At 40.1% G+C, this 24106-nt stretch overlaps 1 long non-coding RNA gene across 1 annotated transcript in view; it reads left to right on the top strand.

Moving 5' to 3' along the window:
• Positions 1–1713: 1713 nt before the first annotated feature.
• The window catches only part of LOC150004662 (uncharacterized), a 97576-nt gene continuing 75183 nt past the window's right edge, over positions 1714–24106 (top strand). Inside the window, exon 1 of the long non-coding RNA XR_016512306.1 lies at positions 1714–1833. This is a non-coding gene — a long non-coding RNA (uncharacterized LOC150004662). The remainder of the gene's footprint in view (positions 1834–24106) is intronic.

The following is a 24106-nucleotide window of genomic DNA, read 5'->3' as shown; positions in this document are numbered from 1 at the left end:
ATCAGGTGAGCTTCATTCCCCTGCTGTGGATGGAGGTAGGGGGTGGGCGCAGACAGGAGGCAGAGCCCTGGTGATATTTGCTTGTGGCTCAGTTCCTAACAGGCCTCCAATTGCTATCTGTCCATGGTCAGGGGGTTGGGAACCCCTGATAATGTCTCTGAACTTCTATCTCTTCATCAATAAAATGGAAAAGTGTAAATAGAGTTTTGATGATTAAGTGTAAAAAATATGGAAAGGAACTAACCCCATTCCTGGCACATATTAAGTGCTATATAAATAAATGACAGCTACTATTATAACTGAAAATTTAACAATCCATAGGAGAAATTCCTAAATCCTCATACCCACAATCTGGACATGAAGTTTTGGCTAAGAGCTTTCTATTCTTTTCCAAATTATGTATAATAAACCTACTTTTTCTGAAGTTATGTAGTTTCACATCATAAACACATATATGTTTATGTTTTACTTATTTGGATATGTTTATTTTTTTAAGCTGGTTTTGTAACATTCTTTCTATATTCTAAAGTGAGATAGCAAAAATTTCTACTTGTGGCACATATTTAAAGAGCCTTGGGTAAAAACTTATGCCATCAGCCATGAGTTTTTAAATATTCTGTTCTCTCTCCTGGGCCTTTGCTCTTGACAAATACTTTATTTAGTCTCTGCTGCCTCGTCTTGAAACCTCTAAAACCTTCAAATAGGTTGTTTATTTCTGGCTGGCCAAACCCTCGAAATTATTTGCCAGTAGACTTTTGGAAACATATCCCCTTACTATGAGCAGCAGCAGTCAAGGAGAAGGCCTGCGTGCTTGTTCCCAGCCCTCTTTCCTCTAAGCTGCCGTGTCCACTGCCCAGCTGGCAGAAGGAGCTACAAGCAGAGGAAGAAGCCCAGCTTTGAGGTCACTGCCAAGTGTTCAGTGCTTTGCAAGTCACAAAGCTTTGAGAGCCTCCAGTTTTTATGTTGGCAAAGTGGGGAGCATTCTCTTAACTTCAGAGGGTTGTTTGGGATAATTGACTAAGGTAATGATTAAAATAGTCACTCAAAAATGACAGTTTGCAAATAGATAAGACTTCTCATTACAAATCAAAGGTTAGCCTTAAAAAAGCAAACTCCCTGGAAGTGGTGATAGGCTTTTTATTCACCCAGCTTTGAGTATGTGACATTCCTGGACACTTTCCATAGGCCCTTTACATGAGGAAGGGTGCAGAGAGAAATCTTCTCTAAGACCTCAGGTGCAGGAAGGGAGTGTGTCATGAGAATTGGCTAAAACACCAAAGGACACTTCCATCAGGGTTGGCCTTGTCTTCCCTGGGGCTGCAGGCTTCCTTAAAGCTCATTATCAATCCACAGGGTTAGGTGTGGGTCTAACAGACGCTTCTTTCTGCAAAACTGAACATTGTAGGTGTGTCAACCTGCAGATCTCTCACATGGTTTTCCAGCTGAGCCAGAAACTACCTACGCACACTTATGGCTCTAGGGTTCTGTGTACTTGGAAAACTTTCTCACATGATTTGTTCGTTTTTCCTTTGACAGTGTTAATTGACAGTCTACTATGTCCTAGCTGCCATCTTTGTAGCTGGGACTCATGCAGTGAACAGGCTAAATTTATCCTTGCCCTTTGGAGCTTGAACTCTTAGGGTAATAAATATGAAGTTGTGATAAACTCTATAAAAGAATTAGAGCAGGGGTCAGTGAGTGTGTCCAGGAAGCTCTCTGAAGAAGTGGTGTTTGAGCAGAGACCTGAATGAAAGTAGGGAGTAAGCTCCGCAGAGCTCTGCAGGAGAAGCATCCAGGCAGAGGGAATGGCTGCGCAAAGGCTCAGTGGTGGCAGTAAGTTATTATTCCCACTTTACCGATTAGCACACTGAGATGCCAGAAAATTAAGTGGCTTGCCCAAGGCCACCCCTCAGGTAAAAAGAAGACTTTGATCTTGAACCCTGTTGCTCATCAGTTATTTCAGAATTGGGTTAATTGGGTTAATGCACATGTAACCCAATTAACCCAGTTACAAAATTATTTCTTCCAGCTTACCCTGAAATCAAGGGACATCTATCATTATTTGGGTAAACGTTATTATTAATGGTTAATATTTATCACGTACATACTACATACTGGGTACTATGCTGAGAGTGTCACAAATATTATCTCATTTCAGTCTATTAGGAAATCTAATGTATACTAATTTATAGATGAGGAAACTGAGGCTTAGAAAGGATAAATTATTTGTTGTGGGACCCATTGCTAGTGAGCATTGATATAAAGGTATGAAGACTTGCATTTGACCTTTGATCACTAAGTGACTTTTTGAAATTTAAGGACTAACGGAAGAGATTTTAACAATAAGTGAAGATATGGTTTTTCTAAACTGGCTCTTTGAAGGAGCATGAGCCTGGGGCTTTCTGATGCAACTGGGCTCTAAGAAACTTTTGTGAGGCTCAAGTTGAGGCCAAAGCTTGCAGAAAGGCAGATAGGAAAGGAGTTCTAGAAGAACACTGGGAGACCCAAACAGACAGCAGACCAGGGCTGACTCATAGGATTGGATAGGGAAATAGAAAGTGGGTAAGGCTTCAGCCACAGGGATGGAAAAACACAGAGGCTGGAGAGAAGCTCTGAGAAACTTCAGCGGGCATTTAAAATGTGTGCAGTCTCACCTGGGACAACAGAGAGAGTCAGGGAGAACTCTGAGACCCTGACATCTGCGAGCTCTTTCCTTCCACCCTGGTCCTAAATGCCAGCCTCAGAGGTGCAGACAGAAAGTTACCTGTCTTTAGAAGAAATCTAAGAAGCAACAACAATGCAACACACATTTTAAAAAGGTTTGTGAAATATCTGGGCTCTGAGAGGTTGAAATAGCAGTAAAGGACAGGGGATTTGGAGTGAGACAGACCTGAGTTTAAAATACAGTTCTATTAGGGAGCTGTGAGCCCCAAGCGATCATTCTCTTGGGTCACCAGGTACTCATCTGTAAAGTGGTTTAAAAAATCTACTTTATGGGGTTATTAGGATTAAACTAAATTATTATATGTGAAGTTCATAGTCTAGAGTATGCACTTAATAAATGAAAGATATTGTAATTTTAATTATTCTTATTATGCAAGTTTTAAAAAGTTTCTTCTGCAGTTTGGCAGCTTCTTACAAAACTAAACATATTCTTGCCATACAACCTAGCAATCATGCTCTTTTGTTTTTACTCAATTGAGTTGAAATTTTATGTCCACATAAAAACCTGCAGGCAGATATTCATAGCATTTTATTCATAGTTGACAAAACCAAGACATCCTTCGGTAGGTGAATGAATAAATAAACTGTAATATATCCAGACAATGGAATACTATTCAGCACTAAAAATAAATAAGCTATCAAGCTATGAAAAAAACATGGAAAAACTTTAAATTTGTATCACTAAGTGAAAGAAGCCAATCTGAATATATAACATTCTAGAAAGGACAAATCTATAGAGACAGTGTCAGATCTTTGGTTGTCAGCTGAGGCTGACCTGCCCCATGTTTGGGTGCCAGATGAGGTGGAGTTGCCTCCAACACCCTAGGCTCTATTAGAAATTACTCTTTCCAGCAGAGGTTTCATGACTGCAGTGGAACAAACCTATCCAAGACACTGTATTTTGTCTGGGGAGTAAGGGAGGCAGCTGTTCCCTCTAATGGAGAAAAGTGCAAGACCTCCGTTCTTCATGCTTTGTACTGAGAAGGGTATGCACGGGAGATACAAGGTCAAAATTTATGAATCATTGATAGCTTTTAGGCACTTGGATTACAGTTGACAGTAGCAGATTGCAAGTACCAGTACAGAGGGCACAGTGACCAGTCTGTGTCAGGGTCTATTAAACACCTTGATGCCACACTGGGATAAGGTGCAAGGTTTCATACATTCCTTGTTAGAGATTGTTTATACTTAACTAAGAGATAAGAAAAGCAGAGCAAGTTCTAAAGCATAATAAGCATTCTTTAAATCCAATTCTCATGGAAATCCTCTGAGTGGCTTTCGGTTATGTCTCCCACGCAGACTTATGTTGAGACTTAAAGACAAGCACAGTCAAGGGGGGTGGCAAGTCAGGCTCAGGCCAGGGCTACAATTCCCTAAACCACAAGGAGCAGTTCCCCACATGACCCCCTCTTTTGTTTTTTGTAATACCTATAGTAGAAAGGCCTATAAAGCTTGCTGCTTGCTTTTCTTGAATATAATTATGGATAAATAATTTGTAGACACATTGGAGGACACAGAGTATGACAACAGCCAATAAACATTCAGTTGCTTCTATTTTCTATATACGTAAATTTAGTTTTTGAAACCAATTTATAGGGTTAAACTATTGGAGGTTATTACTTAGGGTTTGAAACACTTTTTATTTAGCAAGCTGCTTAATGTCCATAAGCTGCTGATGGGGTTCAAATTGTAGCCAATCAATTTGGCCTTTCAGGCTGGTGGGAAAGGTACCCCATAGATGATATTGTATTGTCATCCCAAGAATGCTGACTAGAGTTCCGTTTTAATGGGGTGACTGACACATAGTCCTAAGAATTCAGGGTTGCAGCCAAGCTGTTGTCAGGTGACCAGGGCATTCTGTCATTCCCCCAGCCACAGTATGGCTAATTCCGTGGCTGAGGGTTGGGCCAGGATTTTCTCATCAATATGGGTCTGCGACAGGGCATCATAGGGACCAGTCTGTTGTTTAGCCAGTGGCTGTTCAGAGCCTTGAGTCTTCCAGGTATTTAGCAAGACTTGGTTTCCTGGTTGGAGTGGATCTAGGAGCTTGTCAGGCAGATAGATAAACTTGTACAAAATGGTTAATTTACAAAATAACTTACAAACCAGACTTTGAGTTTGTAGGACTGTGGAGACATCCAGTCTCAGGGCCTTTGCTGGAATGATAGCATTTTTGATGGTGTTACAAACCTAGGACTTTTTGCATGTAAAGCAGAGACAAGCCTATTTCTGTAATCAAGGGGTTAAACAGTGGCAGCTATTTCCTGGGAGGGTGTTGGGAGTGTAGAGTGCCTCACTGTTCCTGCTTTGAAGCTTGAAAAAGAAAAACAATTTTATTTTGGTGATTACTGCATTCTTTTATTGTGCTTAAAAGTGAACTTTTCATTATCTAGAGACCTTGAAAGTTTTCACAGAGGCTAGAGAAGTCAGGGGAGATAGCAAGCTTGGCATGGCTTATTCCCGGGACTGCAGCTTCTAGGTTTAAAATTTACAATGTTTTAAAGACTTATATGCTTACTTTTCCTTCTTATTTCTTTTTTACTTCCATTTATATTCTTTAGTTACCCACTCAAATGTCCTTTCTTTCCATGCCATACACAATCTCTTTTTTTTTTTATGCCTTCTTTTTTCTTCCTTTTTCCTCACTTTATTTTTTCTTTCCTTTCCCCTACACAATTCTTTTTCAACTTGCACAGGCCATCTACGACTTACTTGGACTTTCTGCAACATACATAATTCTTTTGACCCAACATTCTACAAGAAACACAATAAATTTTTAAAAACTTAAGTCTAATTAGGTTGCTAAATTAGTTAGATTCTTTGGGAAGGACTCTATACTCCTCCTTTTTTGTTTTTTAAGAAGATTTTTAAAGATATGATGGGCTATATAACCTGGTTTATTATCAGTTTTTATTTTCTGTGGTTGACCTAAGAAATTAAATGTTTCGAGTTAATGTGCTTGAATATGCTTGGCCGATTTTCCTGTAAGAGCGGAGGCATGCAACACCTTAGAGTAACTATTTATAGATATATGGAGATATTTAAATTTTTTTAAAGCAGGGGTAATGAGTGACATTTGTTTGTTAAATTACTTGGGGGGCCAATCCTCAAGGGTTGGTCCCACTGCTGGGTGGTGCTGAACCCAGCATTTGGCAGTTCGCGCATTCCCAGATCATTTCTTCAGCTTGAGAACAGGGAATGCCAAGTTTTTTGAGAAGTGCTTGAGAATTTTGGTGGTAAAATTTATGAGAGGCAACTGCATTTTGGAAGGTAGTTAGTATACTGACTAAGGTGTCAGTGCGTTTGTTGCCTTTTGCCATAGGGCCTGGAAGGCCTGAGTGAGAGCGAATATGTGTGACAAATACAGGATGTGCTTTCCTATCAGTTTACTCAGGAATAAACTGAATAACTGGGGGTCTATAGACTCCTTAAGTAAAGCTTAATCTATGGGGAGTACAGTACACACTGTGTAGCCAGAATCACAGACTACATTTAGGGGTTTATTAGGCCATTGTTCGGGGGCCATAATAGCTCCAGAGAGTTCAGCTCTCTGGGTGGATGAGTGGTTGTGAATTACACAATCTTTTAAACTTTGTTCTTTCCTTTATGTAATGGCTGCTTTTTCAATTTTTTTGATTTATCTATGAAAATAGTTTTTGCCCCAGATATTGGGGTAGGACTAATTTTACTTTTAATACGTAAATTTAATTGAGGTATATCTTGTAAAAGTTTATTTGAAGGAAGATTGATCTTGAGCTTTTCAACATAATCAGCTATAGTGCATTGGAAGTCTAGAGAGATTGATTAAAAAGCTGTTGTAAATAAACTTGAGTTAAGGTTGTTGAAAAGATGAATAAGCTGGGTAGATAATTATACCAAGGCTAGGCCTTAGCCAATTGATAATGCCTAACAATTGTTGGAGGTTATTGAGAGTTAAAGGTTTTGGAGAATTAATTTGGAGCATTTGAGGTCACGAAGGCTTTAATTGTTGTACTTTTTTAGGAGTTATTTGTAAGCCTGCCTGGGCTATAAATTGTTGTAAGTGAGCAAAGGTATTAGCCAATTGTTTTTGAGCTTCTTTGTAAAATTTTCTTATTTGACAAAGCTTTCCAGGTATTTTAAAATGTATTAAGCCTGATTGGTCTAGAGTCTTCTTTTTTGTAAGAAGAAAATAAATCCTTGAGATATTTCAAGGGCCCTTTGAAATACCTCAAGGCTATAAAGAAGTCTTTTAAATTTTAAATCTCAGAAATCTTGTCAACTATGGGATATATATTACAAAATGATATTTGACTATTTACTTAAAGTGATAATAAAAGGTATATAATATTAACACACTGACAAAAATTCAGTTTTTAGCATTTAGAGACATGAATTTTTTAATATGTTGAATATTTAAATAATATACCACTGTATATAATTATTTTACCAAACAGAACTTTAGTTTTTAGGCAATTATAGGAAAAACCTCTTTTTACAGTTTTTTTTGTCAAGGTTTGGGCCAGGTAGGAGTAGGGGGACCTGTGTCAGCCGGTGGGCCTGTGTCAGTCGGCAGAGGCGGCAAGAGACATTGTGGCTTTCCAGGATCCCAGAGGGAAGGGGTCTGCAGAGTCGATTGTTTGGAAGCGCGCCACATATTTTCCTCTTCCTTTCCCTTTCTTATTTCTATCACAGCTGTGGCACCTTTTAAGCCCGAGTTATTTTTCTTATTTTCCCTTTGTTTTTCTGAGACTGCAGTGCTTTGAGCCACAGCAGTATGCAGTAAATTAATCAGATGCCTTTCCTTAATTTGGCATCCTGTTCTTTTTATTAGTTGCTGGAGTAAAGCTCTTGTTTTTTGGATAACCCTGATCCCATTCTTTCATGGGTAGTGGGTCACTTTTTGTCGATTTTTGTTTTTGCCCCTTTCCCATGCCTCTCATTTAAAGTGGACCAGTAATTTTCCTGACTCTAAACTAGGGATTAATTAGTATAGTGGGTTGAAGTGTGCGGCTTGTGAGGAGGGCTCCCAAGGGTGTCACACCTTGGTCATCCCTACCTCTCTTACATACCTTGGTTTCTCTCCCAGTCATCTAAAACAACTGGAAGTACTCAGAGTGCTGAATGACCAGTTCTTATTTTGCACATCCCAAATGAGCCAAGAATTATATTACTATGAAGGAAATTTTCTAAGAGGCCCTTACGTGTCTTGGGATTGACCCCAGACACCTCTGCTAGGTCCCCCAACTCACGTAGGACACCCAAGAATTCAGGCCAGAGGGCGGAACTGCCTCTTATCTTCGGAGCTTGGTCATCAGCGGAGCCCTTATACAAATCCTATTTCTGGACTAAAGCTTCTCTTGCTCTCATAAAATCCTATTGGGGGGTAGGGGGGCGCCACGGGGTTGGGCAGTGAGTGCTTGTGACTGTGTTCCTGATGCTGAATGGACTTTGACTTGCAGCTGGCAGGAGCCTAGCGCTCTAACCTGATCCATGTACCAGCTTATCTGGTCATGGGAGACTTCTAGCGGCGAGCACCCTATTGGCTTTTAAGTGCTTAACACATGCCCACAGTTTTGTGGCGATTTATTGAAGGAGAGAAGACAAAAGGGTCCTTTAGTAAGTGAGAGGAGACAAAGGTGAAACCAAAGCCCCTGCCAGAGAGTGGTGGAAAGAAGAAAAATCCTCCCTCCCCTATCTTAACCACATAGGCAGCCTTTTCCAGAAAGAGCCTGGGGCTGCAAGCCCTTACCGTGGGCAGAGGCACCAAAATTCCCATCCGTGCAGTGTGGTTGTCCGTGGTCAGGCTCTTGGACTTTCAGCCATTTCAGGTGTCACTTTTCTTGAGTGCCCCTTGTCCAGGCATCAGATGAGGCCACACATTCAGGCACCAGATGAGGCTGACCTGCCCCATGTTTGGGCACCAGATGAGGCAGAGTTGCCCCCAGTGCCCTACGCTTGGTTAGAAACTACTCTGTCCAGCAGAGGTTTCATGACCACGGTGGAACGAATCTATTGAGGACACTGTATTTTGTCTGGGGGGAAAGGGAGGCAGCTGTTCCCTCTAGTGGAGAAAGCGCAAGACCTCTGTTCCTCATGCTTTTTATTGAGAAGGGTATGCATGGGAGATACAAGGTCAAAATTTATGAATCATTGATAGCTTTTAGGCACCTGGATTACAGTTGACAATAACAGATTACAAGTACCAGTACAGAGGGCACAGTGACCAGTCTGTGTCAGGGTCTATTAAACATCTTGACGCCACACTTGCATTAGGTGCAAGGTTTCATACATTCCTTGCTAGAGATTGTTTATACTTAACTAAGAGATAAGAAAAGCAGAGAAAGTTCTAAAGCATAATAAACATTCTTTAAATTCAATTCCCATGGAACCTCTCTGAGTGGTTTTCAGTTATATCTCCTGTGCAGCCTTATGTTGAGACTTAAAGACAAGCTGGGAGCGGTGTGGCAAATCAGGCTCAGGCCGGGGCTACAATTCCCTAAACCACAAGGAGCAGTTCCCCAAAGTCAGCTTTTGAGGGTACGGGCAGTGGTAAAGAGAAGAAGAGGCAGAAGAGAGAGTTTTTAGGGCAGTGAAGCTAATCCGTATGATACTATCATGGTGTATACATATAATTATACATTTGTCTAAACCCATAGAATATATAACACCAAGAGTGAACCTAATGTAAACTATGGCTTTTGAGTGATTATGATGTTTTCATGTAGGTTCATCAATTATAAAAAATGTACCAGTCTGGTGGGAAATATTGATAGTCAGGGACACTGTGGGGGGCAGGAGATATAAGGAAATTCTTAAGTTTCTGCTCAATTTTGGTGGAAACCTAAAACTGTTCTAAAAAAACAAAGTCTGTTTTTAAAAACTAAAAAATAAAATTAACAAAATAACAAAACAAAATAAAATAAACAAGTCCAGGCATGGTTTCTGAATTTTTAAAAAAGCATCTTCTCATGTCATCTTCATGGTTCCACTTCTGACCGCTGCAACCAGATGATTAAAGTATATTTCCTTTCTTGGAAATCTCATTGCATTGCAACCTGTCTAGCAATTACCATTTCAATTACAGTAAAATCATTAGGGGATTTTTCTTATTATATTTACTATAATGTACTGGAAAGTTCTTCCAGGAATGACAGTGAACTATTCAGTTCTCTGTTGGCAGTGACTTCACCATGCCTTGCACATGCATGATGCTCAGAAAAACAGTTGTGGAACTTAATCATTAGAGTCTGTATTTCTTGCACTGTCTGATAAAATACTCAGTAGCCACATGTGGCTATTTAAATTTGAAATTAAATTAATTTAAAATCAAGCTTATTTCATTTTTTAAAATTACTGTTTACATTCAGTATTATATTAGTTTCAGGTGCACAGCATCATGGTTAGATATTTACATAATTTACAAGGTGATCCCCCCCATAAGTATAGTACCTGCCTGACATGATTCATAGTCATTACAATATTATTGACTATATTCTGTGTGCTGCACTGTATATCTCTGTGACTATTTTGTAACTACAAATTTGTACTTCTTAAACCTTTCACTTTTTCACTCAGCCCCTCAACCCCTCTCCCATGTGGCAATCATCACTCTGTTCTTTGTAGCTCTGAATCTGTTTCTGTTTTGTTTATTTATTTAGCATTATGCCCTCTAGGTTCAATAATGTTACCACAAATGGTAAGATTTCAGTCTTTTTTTGTTTTAAGTCGTCGTCGTCGTCGGCAGCCGTCCGTCTCGAGAGACGATGGTGTAGCTTCTTAAGAGTCTATCTGCACCGCCGAGAATGGCTGTGCAGTCCGACTCGGGAGTGACACGGTATCTGTCTCCTCCCATGTTGAATCGACATCTTGCGATGATGCTGGAGTGTCCTCTCCAGTGAAGCTGAAGCTACAGAGCCTGGGCAGGGTGATATGGAGGGTCTGCTGTTGCCCATGCAGCAGACCCCCCCTCTCTTCGCAGCTGAAGGGTCCAAGGGAAAGACGGAGTCAATACAGCTTGGCTTCAGGTGCGCCGCAGGAGTTGCCGGTGTTGACTACAACGTCAAACCGCCTTAGGGACTCCGGCTCCGGATTTTCTGTCGGGGTTTACTCCCTTAGCCTTTCCCCTGAAGAGGTATGCCGCAAGGCAGCGGAGGTTTTTTGGAGTCAGAGTTTTCCTTCTCTGATGTGCCCTGACTGGAGGATCGAACCAGCGACACTTAGCTCGCAGGCCGACGCTCAATCCACTGAGCTAAACCAGCCAGGGTTTGTTTTAAGTATATTTTATTGATTATGTTGTTACAGTAGTTTCAATTTTTTCCCCTTTGCTCCCCTCTTCCCAGTATCCCCCTTCCCTCCAGCAATCCCACCCCTCTTAGTTCATGTTCCTGGGTCATGCATATATGTTCTTTGGCTTCACACTTTCCTGTATTATTCTTAACTTCTCCCTGTCTATTTTGCACTTATCGATTATGCTTCTTAATCCCTGTACCATTTCCCCATTTCTCCCCCTTCCCCCTTCCAGCTGATAACCATCCAGATGATCCTCATACCTATGATTATGTTCCTATCCTGGTTTGCTAAGTTGGATTTTGTTTTTATTTTTTAGATTCAGTTGTTGATAGTTGTGAGTTTGTTGTCATTTTAATGTTCATAATTTTTATCTTTTTCTTAAGTCCCTTTGACATTTCATATAATAATACCTTGCTGCTGATGAGCTCCTTTAGCTTTCCCTTGTCTGAGAAACACTTCATCTGCCTTCTATTCTAAATGGTAGCTTTGCTGGATAGAGTAATCTTGGTTGTAAGTCCTTGCTTTTCATCACCTTGAATACTTCTTGCCAGTTGCTTCTTGCCTGCAAAGTTTCTTTTGAGAAATCAGCTGATAGCCTTATAGGGCCCCCTTTGTAGGTAACTCTCTGCATTTCTCTTGCTACTTTTAAGATTCTCCTTTTATCTTTCACCTTTGCCATTTTAATTTGATGTGTCTTGGTGTGGTCCTTTTTGGGTCTAGCTTGTTTGGGACTCTCTGTGCTTCCTGGACTTGTATGTCTATTTCCTTCACCAAATATGGGGAGTTTTTCTTCATTATTTTCTCACACAAGTTTTCAATTTCTTGCTCTTCCTCTTCTCCTTCTGGCACCCCTATGGTTTGGATGTTAGCACGTTTAAAGTTGTCCCAGAGGTTTCTAAGCCTCTCCTCATTTTTTTTTTTCAATTCTTGTTTCCTCATTCTGTACTGGCTGACTGTTGTTTTTCTCCTTATGTTCCAAATCATTGACCTGAACCCCAGTTTCTTCCCTTCACCATTAGTTTTGTCTGGACTTTCCTTTGTTTCATTTAGCATAGCCTTCACTTCTTCCCTTATGTGTTTGCCATACTTAAGCATATCTGTCATGCCTGTGAGCATCTTTATCACCAGTGTTTTGAATTCTACATCTGTTAGGTTGCCTATCTCCTCGTCGTTTAGTTTTCTCACTGGAACCTTGATCCGTTTCCACTTTTGGGCCATACTTCTCTGTCTCCTCATCTTGATGGGCGCCTGTGTTTGTTTGCCTCTGTGTCTTAAGTAGAGCTTTCCAGATGTCAGTCTTTTGTATAGCCAAGTAATATTACATTGTACGTAGGTACCATATCTTCTTTACCCATTTGTCTATCAGTGGACACTTGGGTTGTTCCCATATCTTGAATATTGTAAATAATGCTGCAGTGAGCATAGGTATGCATATATCTTTTCAAATTAGTGTTTAGGACTTCCTGGGATAAGTATCCAGAAGTGGAATTGCTGGGTCATACTAGTTCTATGTTTAATTTCTTGAGGAACTTAATATACTGTTTTCCATAGTGGTTGCACCAATTTGCATTCTCACTAACAGTGTACAAAGGTTCCCTTTTCTCCACAAACAAAGTTATGACAGGTGAGAGGTGATTCTCATTGTGGGGTTTGTTTTGCATTTCCATGATGATTAGTGATGTTGAGCATTTTTAAATATATCTACTGGCCATCTGTATGTCCTCTTTGGAGAAATGTCTATTCAAGTCCTCTGCCCATTTTTAAATCAGGATGTCTTCATTATTTTTGTTTTGGTGTTAGGTTGTATAAGTTCTTTATATATTTTAAATATTATTCCTTATGGCATGTATCTTTGGTGAGTATCTCCTCCAATTCAGTAGCTTGTCTTTTCTTTCTTTCTTTCTTTTTCTTTCTTTCTTTCTTTTCTTTCTTTCTTTTCTTTCTTTCTTTCCTTCCTTTTTTCCTTTCTCTCTTTTTTTCCTTCTTCTTCTCCCTCCCTCTCTTTCTTTCTCTTCACCTGAGGATGTGCTTATTGATTTTAGAAAGAAGGGAGGAAGAGAAACATCAATGTAATGAAGAAACATTGATTGGTTGCCTCTCATATACACCCCGATAGAAGACTGAACCTGTAACCTAGACATGAGCCCTGCCTGGTAATCAAATCTACTTCCTTTCAGTTTATGGAACAATGCTCTAACCAGTTGAGCCATACTAGCCAGATCAGCTTGTCTGTCTTTTATTGATGGTTTACTCTGTTGTACAAACACTTTTTAGTCTGATGTAGTCCCAGTTTTTTCTTTTATTTCCCTTGCCCAAGGAGACATATCCGAAAAAATATTACAAACAGCAATGTCAAAGAGTTAACTGCCTATGTTTTCTTCTTATAGTTTTGGGTCTTACATTTAAGACTTTAATCCATTTTGAGTTTATTTTTTATATGGCGCAAGAAAGTGGTCTAGTTTTATTTTGTCCATGCATCTGTCTAATTTTTCCAACATTATTTATTAAAGAGACTGTCTTTACCACATTGTATATTCTTGCCTCCTTTGTCATAGATTAATTGACCATGTAGGCATGGGTTTATTTCTGGGCTCTCTATTCTGTTCCATTGATCTATCTGCTTTTATGCCAGTACCATGCCATTGTAGTTACTATATCTTTGTAGTGTAGTTTGATATCAGATAGTGTGATAACTCCAACTTTGTTTTTTCTTGAGATTGCTTTGGCTATTTGGGGGATTTCGTGGCTTCATATAAATTTTAGGATATTGGTCTTAGGTAGAGCTGTCACTCTGGTTACGTTGTAAGGGGCGGAGCCTTAGGGATTCATCAGTACAGGGCGACCTGTTTCACCACCTTGTGGCACTGTATGTGAGGAGGGGACTGAGAGGGAACAAAGCTGCCCACTCAGCACTTGCCCCTTTTCCAGGCACTTCTCCCACTTTCGCATGAGACTGGCATGTCTCTAGCTGTTGCCCTGGCCATTGTTCCCAGAGTGGGTGGGTCTGTGGATGTTCTAGGACCATGGGAACCCTTTAAACAAGTAGGCTTTGCTGAGAGACCAGCAGTTTCTTCCTCCACCTCAACCCCCACTGGTTTGCACAGTCAAAAGCAATGAGTCTTGATTTTCCTCAGTGCTGGGACTGTGAGCTGCGTGGTCTGGTCAGTAGCTGGGAATGCTCTCCCGGTGTCCCTCCTGACTTTTTAAAACGTGTGACTGTGCTTTCTGCCAGCCTGCCACCACCACACTGTGTACTCTCTGCCCTGGCTCAGCCCTTTCTACCTATCTGGATGAGTATTTCTTCTTTATATCTTTGTTTGCTGGACTTCCATGCAGTTTGATTTTCTGTAACTTCTGGTTGTTTCTGGTTTTGAGGTAGTTGTATTCCTTCTTACTTGTGAGGGAGACACAGCCTTTCTTTCTATACCTGCATCTTGGCCGGAAGTCTCATTCCTAATCTTAAGGAAAATAATTTTAGCTATTCGCTACTGAGTATATTAGCTGTGGGTTTGTCATACATGGCCATTATCATATTGAGGTATGTTCCCTTTATTTCCACTTTGCTGAGAGTTTTCTTTTTTTTTTTAATCATAAATGGTGTTGGACTTTGTCAAATACTTTTACTGCATCTATTGATATTACTATATGATTTTTATCCTTTATTTTATTTACATGGTGTATTACATGAATTGGTTTGAAGATATTGAATCAAACTTATATTCCAGGAATAAATCCCACTTAAATATGGTGTATGATCTTCTTAATGTACTGCTGAATTTAGTTTGCTAGTATTTTTTTGAGGTCTTTTGCATTTATGTTCATCAGAGATATTGGCTCATACTTCTATTTTCTGTAGTATCTTATTCTGATTTTAGCATAAACATAATTCTGACCTCAAAAAATGAGCTAAGGCCCCTTCCTGCCTCTTTAATTTTTTGAAATATTTTGAAAAAGATACATGTTAGATCCAAGATGGCGGAGAAGTAAGTGGAAGCTACACTAACCTCCTCCCAGGACCAGTCTGGATTTACAACTTAATTTTGGAGAAATCATCTGGAATAACCAACGGAACACTAGCTGGAAAGAAGTCTTATAACCACGGAGAGACAGAAAAGGCCGCTACATCACAACGTGACCGGTAGGGAGTGCGGAGACGCGGAAGGGCTGGCTGGGCTCCCACGGGTGGCTGCTGAAGGGACTGAGAAACAGCTCAGCAGCCGGGGATTCCCCCTGAGAAGGGCAGGGTCTAAACCCCCAGCTGGGCTTCCCAGCCTACAGCGACAGAGTGGAAAGTAAAATAGTATCAGCTGTGAAAAGCGAAAAGCCACAGGCTTTCTTGCTAGCCGGAGAGAAACAGCAGGAGAAAAAGAGCTCTTAAGTGGATCACATACGAAAATATTTTGGCCACCACTTACCCTGGGCTCAAGCAGAGGGAAGGCAGAGAGGACTGGAGACACTAGGGGAGAATTTGGCACGGTGGCTTTGAGGGGAGAACTGGAGGAGCAGCTGACTGGGTCCTAGTGCTGACTCATCCCCAGTACTGCGGGTAGACCATTCCCCTCCAAGTGGCGTCAGCCTGAGGGGAAGCAAAAGCCCTGCCTACAGGAATTAAGCTGCCACACCCACAGTTCTTAAGCCTGACAGCTAATCACAGATTGAATAGATTAACAATCAAAGAAGACAGACAACAGCAGTAGATCCCTGGAAGTCTCCAACAGGCTGCCTAGGGCCAGACTGGTACATGATCTGACGCCACCAGAGGCAGATCCAGGAAGTGCAGATCATTCCAAGAAGCACCAACAAACAATAGGAGTCAAAAAAATGGGGAGACAGAGAAACAACCTCCCATCAAAAGGAAAGGTAGAATCCCCAGAAAGAGTGCTAAATGAAATAGAGGGGAGCGAACTATCAGATATGGAATTCAAAACATGGATTATGGAGAAGCTGAATGAGCTCAGCGGAAACTTCAAAGAACTCCAGAAAAACTACAAGGAACTCACAGAAAATTACGTGAGCATGAAAAAGGACATAGAAGCTATCAATAAGAGCCAGGAGGAAATGAAAAATACGATCTCTGAATTGAAGAACACAGTAGAAGGAATTAAAAGCAGGCTAGAGGAAGCAGAAGATCGGATCAGCGAGCTGGAGGACAACCTACACAAAAACTCCCAGACAATGCAACAAAATGAAAAAAGACTGAACAAGACTGAAGAGGTTCTAAGACAGCTGCAGGACAACATGAAACGTAATAATATCCGTATCATAGGAATTCCAGAAGGAGAAGAAGAAGAGCAAGGGATAGAAAACCTCTTTGAAAAACTAATGACAGAAAACTTTCCTAACATGACGAGAGAAAGAGTCACGCAAGTCCAGGAAGCACAGAGGGTCCCAATGAAGATGAACCCCAACAGGCCCACCTCAAGACACAACATAATTAAAATGGCAACATTCAAAGACAAAGAGAGGATCCTAAAAGCAGCAAGAGAAAAACAACTAATAACATACAAGGGTACTCCAATAAGGCTATCATCAGATTTCTCAGCAGAAACACTACAAGCCAGAAGGGAATGGCAAAAAGTATTCCAAGCAATGAAAAACAAAGGCCTACAACCTAGAATACTATACCCAGCAAAGCTCTCATTCAAAATGGAGGGTGAAATAAGGAGCTTCCAAGACAAAAGAAGGCTAAAAGAATACATCTCCACCAAACCAGCAATGCAAGAGATGCTAAAAGGTCTGCTCTAAGAAGATAAAGAAACAGAGAGAGACAGAGAAGAACACGAGTACAAAGGGGAAAAATGACAATGAATAAGTACTTATCGGTAATAACCTTAAATGTAAATGGATTAAATGCTCCAATTAAAAGACATAGGGTAGCTGAATGGATTAGAAAGAATGACCCACATATATGCTGTCTACAAGAGACCCACCTTAGAACAAAAGATCTACACAGACTGAAAGTAAAGGGATGGAAAAATGTATTCCAAGCAAATGGACATGAAAAAAAAGCCGGGGTAGCAATACTTATATCAGACAAAACAGATTTCACAGCAAAGTCCATAAAAAGAGACAAAGAAGGGCATTTCATAATACTTAAGGGAAAAATCCATCAAGAAGATATAACCCTTATAAATATATATGCACCAAACTTAGGAGCACCCAAATATGTAAGGAAACTTTTGAAAGACTCCAAGAAAGATATAGACAACAACACACTCATAGTAGGGGACTTTAACACCCCATTGTCAACAATGGACAGATCTTCAAAGCAAAGAAACACCAAAGATATGGAGGCACTGAACAACACTCTAGATCAAATGGACTTAGTCGATATATATAGAAGTTTTCACCCCAAAGAAGCAAAATATACATACTTCTCAAGTGCACATGGAACATTTTCAAAGATAGACCACATGGTAGGACACAAAACAAGCCTTAACAAATTCAAGAAAATTGAAATTATATCAAGCATCTTCTCAGATCACAATGCCTTAAAATTGGAAATCAACCTCAAGGAAAAAACTCAAAAACATTCAAACTCATGGAGAATGAATAACATGCTATTAAATAATGAATGGGTTAACAATGACATCAAGGAAGAAATCAAAAAGTTTCTGGAAACTAATGATAATGAACACACAACAACCCAAAACCTATGGGATACAGTGAAAGCAGTCCTAAGAGGAAAGTTCATAGCAATACAGGCCTACCTAAAAAAGCTAGAGGAATATCTAATAAAAAATTTAACCCTACAGCTACAAGATCTAGAGGAAGAACAACAAGCAAAGCCCAGATCAAGTAGAAGGAAGGAAATCATCAAGATCAGAGCAGAATTAAATGACATAGAGTCTAAACTAACAATTCAAAAGATCAACAAAAGTAGGAGCTGGTTCTTTGAAAAAATAAACAAAATTGACAAGCCTTTAAGCAGGCTCATCAAGAAAAAAAGAGAGAGGACCCAAATAAATAAAATCAGAAATGAAAGAGGAGAAATCACAACTGATACCACAGAAATACAAAGGATTATAAGAAATTATTATGAACAACTGTATGGCAAGAAATTTGACAACCTAGAGGAAATGGACAGATTCCTGGAAACCTATAGTCTTCCCAAACTGAATCAAGAAGAAGCAGAAATTCTGAATAGACCAATAACAGCTAGTGAAATTGAAGCAGTAATCAAAAAACTCCCAGCACACAAAAGCCCTGGACCGGATGGCTTCACAAGTGAATTCTACAAAACATTTAGGAAAGAACTAACTCCTATCCTTCTCAGACTATTCCAAAATATACAAGAAGAGGGAAGACTGCCAAACTCATTCTATGAAGCCAGTATAACCCTAATTCCAAAACCAGGTCAAGACACAACAAAGAAAGAAAACTATAGGCCAATATCGCTGATGAACATAGATGCTAAAATCCTCAACAAAATATTGGCAAACCGGATCCAGCAACACATTAGAAAGATCATACACCACGATCAAGTAGGATTCATCCCAGGGATGCATGGATGGTTTAACATTCGTAAATCAATAAACGTAATACACCACATAAACAAAATGAAAGACAAAAACCACATGATAATATCAATAGATGCAGAAAAAGCATTTGATAAAGTACAACACCCATTTATGATAAAAACTCTCAGCAAAATGGGAATAGAGGGAGCATACCTCAACATAATAAAGGCCATATATGAGAAACCTGAAGCCAACATCATACTCAATGGGCAAAAACTGAGAGCATTCCCCCTGAGATCAGGAACAAGACAAGGATGTCCGCTCTCCCCACTCCTATTCAACATAGTCTTGGAAGTTCTAGCCACCGCAATCAGACAAGAAAGAGAAATAAAAGGCATCCAAATTGGAAAAGAGGAAGTAAAACTGTCATTATTTGCAGATGACATGATAGTGTACATAGAAAACCCTATAGACTCCACAAAAAAACTACTCGACCTAATAAGTGAATTCGGCAAAATAGCAGGATACAAAGTCAATATTAAGAAATCAAAGGCATTTTTATACACCAACAATAAAAACTCAGAGATAGAAACTGAAAGAAAAATTCAATTTACCATAGCAACAAGAAAAATAAAATACCTAGGAATAAACTTAACCAAGGAGGTAAAAGACCTGTACTCAGAAAACTACATAACATTGAAGAAAGAAATTAAAGAAGATACAAATAAATGGAAGCATATACCATGCTCATGGATGGGAAGAATCAACATCATTAAAATGTCCATACTACCCAAAGCAATTTATAGATTCAATGCAATCCCTATTAAAATACCAGCAACATATTTCACAGACCTAGAACAAATACTTCAAAAATTTATATGGAACCAAAAAAGAGCCCAAATAGCCACAGCAATTTTGAGGAAGAAGAACACAGTAGGAGGAATCACAATACCTGATATCAAACTATACTACAAGGCCACGGTAATCAAAACAGTCTGGTACTGGCATAAAAACAGACATATAGATCAATGGAACAGAATAGAGAGCCCAGAAATAAACCCAGGTTCATACGGTCAACTAATATTTGACAAAGGGGGAAAGAACATCAAATGGAGTGAAAAGAGCCTCTTCAACAAATGGTGTTGGGAGAACTGGACAGGGACATGCAAAAAAATGAAACTAGACCACCAACTTACACCATACACCAGAATAAACTCAAAATGGATCAAAGACTTAAATGTAAGCCGTGATACCATAAAAGTCCTAGAGGAAAAAATAGGCAGGAAAATTTCAGATATCCCACGTAGCAACATTTTCACTGATATATCTCCTAAGGCAAGGGAAATAAAGGAAAGAATAAACAAATGGGACTACATCAAACTAAAAAGTTTCTGCTCAGCTAAAGAAAACATCAGCAAGATGAAAAGGAAACCAACCATATGGGAAAATATATTCGCCAATGACATCTCAGACAAGGGATTGATCTCCAAAATATATAAAGAACTCATACGACTCAACACCAAGAAGACAGACAACCCAATTAAAAAATGGGCAAAGGACCTGAACAAACACTTCTCCAAAGAAGACATACAGAGGGCCCATAGACATATGAAAATATGCTCAACATCACTAGCCATCAGAGAGATGCAAATAAAAACCACAATGAGATGCCACCTCACACCAGTCAGAATGGCCATAATCAACAAATCAACAAACAACTTGTGCTGGAGAGGATGCGGAGAAATGGGAACCCTGGTGCATTGCTGGTGGGAATGCAGACTGGTGCAGCCACTATGGAAAACAGTTTGGAATTTCCTCAAAAAACTAAAAATGGAACTGCCTTTTGAACCAGCAATTCCATTACTGGGATTATATCCGAAAAATCCTGAAACACCAATTCAAAAGAACCTATGCACTCCAATGTTCCTAGCAGCACTATTTACAATAGCCAAGTGCTGGAAACAACCTAAATGCCCATCTGTAGATGAGTGGATCAAAAAACTGTGGTACATTTACACAATGGAGTTCTATGTAGCAGAAAGAAAGAAGGAACTTCTACCATTTGCAACAACATGGATGGAACTAGAGAGAATTATGCTTAGCGAAATAAGCCAGGCAACGAAAGAAAAATACGTTATGCTGTCACCTATTACAGGAAACTAATGAACAACACAAACAAATGAGCAAAATTGAACCAGAGGTATGTAAACAAGGAGTAGACTAACAGTAACAAGGGGGGAGGGGGGAGGGAGAAAAGGGGGTAAGAAGGGGAAGTGTAAAATCAAAGAACATGTATAAATGACCCACAGACATGGGCAACTGAGTGGGGACTGAATGTGGGGGAAGGGAGGGGCAGGATACAGGGAAGCAAGAGGGGAAAAAAAAAAAAAAAAGAGAGACAACTGTAATGGAAAAACAAACAAAAAAATTTTTTTTAGTGGGGGAAAATGAAAATATGAAGAATGGAAATGCCAGTTCAGTGAATATTAGGACAAAGATTTTCCTTCACGTTGTATATTTTTCTCCCTATTTGATCTCTCCAGAGTTTGGCATTCTAAACAAGTAAGTAATGACTTAAGTTTCTTTGCATAGACCTAATAAGACCAGTTGTTAATAGAGGTTCCTTTTTCTGAACAAGCCTTTGACTGGAATGTCAAGCCTAAAGGAGACATGCTTGGGCTCATGTTGTTACCAAAAAGCCCTAACGAACTGGGAATGACTTTCAAAGGTAATAAAAGCCCGCGAAATAAAAGGCCTGCTGCCATGGTTGGTTGTGAGGTCCACAGCAATCTCTCCAGGGAAGGAACGAAGGTTGTTTTCCTGAAAGATGGCTAGAAGGGACCTTAAGGCACAATGGAAAACCAGAAAGACTTGGAAAGGACAGGTGTGTACAGGCAAGGATGAATGCCAGGTATGTGGCCCAGCTTCTGTGCACTGAAGAGCAGACTGAGGGCCACCCTAAATGTTCCTTGGGTAAGTTCCAGCAAAACAGAACTAAAGATCATAAGTGATCATTTGCTGCTCTTGTTATGCTTATGCAAATGAACAGGATAAATTAAAAATGGACTTAATGTAGTCCCTTTAAAGACAAGGAGAGTAATCTTAGGGAGAAAAATCAGTATTCAAGGAAAATCACAATGATCAGTGGCAGACTGTAAAGTAGGGCAGCTAACCGTCTTAAAAGTTTCTTCTCATTTAAAAAATGGTTTCACTTGAAAATTAAACCATATCTGTGATATCTCAGGTTGCAGGCAAGTAGAATGTCAAGTGCCTTGCAACTGTATGTCTTCCCAATAAGACAGTCTTACAGATTTAGAGACTTTTTTGTTGGTTATGTTACATAAATTAACATGTGTTTTCTGTTTTCAAAGGGCATAAGCCTATGACCGCATTACCTGAGTGATTGTCTGTACGCATAAGCCTCACTTAATCCTCTCTGCAGCGCTGCCTCTGGAGACTCAACAGTTTGGCTGAACTAAATGGCTGAGTTGGTGAAGAATGGGGTGGTCTGTGGGCTTCACTTTAAAACTGAATTCTCTTTTCTATCCTAATGGCTTGGACAGAAAGGGCCCAGAGGTCTGAGAGGGGGGAAACATAAACTATTTCCCTCAGCCCAAACTAAATAAAATGGGCAAAAGGGTTTTGGACAGGAGAGATGTGCCTAGCACACCTTCCTCCAAAGAAGCCCTTTTTTTTTTTTTTTTTTTTCTCCTAATGTGGAACATTGAAAAATTAATCCCTGCCTTTTGCCACCTAGTAGTTATGGATTGAATGATGCTTTTTAACCCTTTTTGCCAAATCTGTTGCCCCCAGAACACAACAAGGATGCCAGCCTGCTAAACCAAGCACGCCGTTGTCCGGAGACAGCCAACTGACCTGGAGTCTGCATGATCCTTCCCCATGTGGGAAGGCCACCCTCCCCTCCACACCCCCACTGTTATTAGGGATTTCTGGACCCAAGGGTAGGTAGGACGACGACCATGTCCAGCTTGAAGCAGCTAGAGGAGCTTGAGACCTTCGCCCATTGTCCTTTACAAGATTACAAAGGGTCTTAATATCTGAGAGGGAGGGATAGTTATTTTTTACGAACCATGGGTATGGACTTGGGGGGGGATGCTGGGGGAGGGAGATACTGGGTGGAGGGGAGTAAAGGGGAAAAAATTGGAACTACTGTAACAGCATAATCAATAAAATATATTTAAAAAAAAAAAAAAAGAAAAAGATACATGTTAATTCTTTTTTTTAATGTGTTTTATTGATTATAATATTACTTTTGTCCCAATTTCCCTTCCCTCTGCTCCCCTCCACCTTGTGGTCCCCCTCCCTCCAGTTGTCCCCCCCTTTTAGAACATGTCCATTAGTTGTGCATATAGTTCTTCTCAACCTCTCTCTGTCTATTGCATTCCCTCCTACCATGATCCTTAATTCCTATATCATCTCCCTCCCTCTCCTCGTTCCCCCTCCCTGTTGACCTCCCCCCAATATGTTCCCCATACCTATAGTTCCTTTTCCACTCTCGTTGCCTGTTTAGTTCGGCTTTGTTTAAATTCCCTAGCTTCCGTTGTTTCTTGTGATGCAGTTTTCATTTTAGATTTCATAGTTTTGATCCTCCTTTTTCTAAACCAGTCTCTTTAACATCTCATATAACAGTGGTTTGGATCTAATGAACTCTTTCAGTTTTATTTTGTCCTGGAAACACTTTCTCTGCCCTTCTATTATGAATGACAATTTCTCTGGATAGAGTATTCGTGGTTGTAGGTTTTGGATTTTCATTACTTTGAATATTTCTTGCCAGTCCCTTCTTGCCTGCAGGGTCTCCCTTGAGAAGTCAGCTGATAGTCTAATTGGGACCCCTTTGTACATGATTCTTTTCTTCTCTCTTGTTGCTTTTAAGATTCTCTCTTTATCTTTAACTTTTGACATTTTGATTATAATGTGTCTTGGAGTGGTTCTCCCTGGGTCCAGTTTTTTTGGAACTCTCTGTGCTTCCTGGACCTGTAAGTCTATTTCCTTCCCCAAGTTTGGGAAGTTCTCCTTTATTATATTTTCACTCAATTTTTCAAGTTCTAGTTCGTCTTCTTCGTTCTCTGGCAAGCCAATGATTCTTATGTTGGGCCTTTTATAGCTGTCCCAGAGGTTTCTGATCCTCTCATCATTGCTTCCCGTTCCTTCTCTATATTCTGGTTTGTTGAAATGAACTCTGGATTTTTTTCCTCACAATCTGTCTTGTATGTGGTTTTGTTCCTTTCGTTATGAGTGTTTTTCGCTTCTTTCTCATCTTTTTCCAGATCTTTTGTGAATTCTGTAAGCCACCTGATAACAATGGCCCTGAACTGAGCCTCTGACAGGTTTCTTATTTGTTCATCTGTCAGATTCCTCATCTGTTGCCTGGTGAGTTGTGCCACGGGGATTTCTATAGTTGTCTGCCTCATTTTGACAGATGCGTTTTGTTTTCTTGGGCCGGCTATAGGGGGCAGTGCCTGTGTACTCGTCACGACCCAGTGACTGGCGCTGATCGGCAACCTTCCTCGCTGCGCTGTGGCCCTTTGTCGTCACAACCCAGCGACAGGCGCCTATCCGCGACCTATTTCGCAGCCCTGTGGCGCTTTCTTTGGGGGCGGGGGTCCAAGATGGGTTCACACAGTTATTCC

This window comes from Furipterus horrens, unplaced genomic scaffold (genome assembly GCF_987537825.1).
Source record: "Furipterus horrens unplaced genomic scaffold, mFurHor1.1.pri manual_scaffold_7, whole genome shotgun sequence".
Taxonomy (NCBI): domain Eukaryota; kingdom Metazoa; phylum Chordata; class Mammalia; order Chiroptera; family Furipteridae; genus Furipterus; species Furipterus horrens.
The sequence above is the reverse complement of the archived record's forward strand: the minus strand, read 5'-3'. Positions and strand labels throughout refer to the sequence as shown.